Source organism: Antrostomus carolinensis, unplaced genomic scaffold (genome assembly GCF_000700745.2).
Source record: "Antrostomus carolinensis isolate BGI_N321 unplaced genomic scaffold, ASM70074v2 scaffold32068, whole genome shotgun sequence".
Classification (NCBI taxonomy): domain Eukaryota; kingdom Metazoa; phylum Chordata; class Aves; order Caprimulgiformes; family Caprimulgidae; genus Antrostomus; species Antrostomus carolinensis.
In genome coordinates, this window is record NW_010332851.1 from 10,016 (window position 1) to 10,265 (window position 250).

Consider the following 250-nt stretch of genomic DNA (forward strand, 5'->3'; position numbering starts at 1 on the left):
CTTGGCTCCTGTCCCAGGAGGGCAGGGAGCACCCAGGGGTGCCTGGCAGGGTCTCACAGCACCCAGGGTTTTGCAGATGCTCCCCTCTCCTCTCTCACAGCACACTGCGTGCAGCCAAGCCTGGCTGCAAACTGCACCGTGGGGTGGGTGGGGGTAAAAGGACACCCCCTGCACCCACTACTGAGCCCCCCCCAATCCACTGAACACCCACCCTCAGCCCAGGGGATGGGGCTCCACAGGGGTCTGGGTC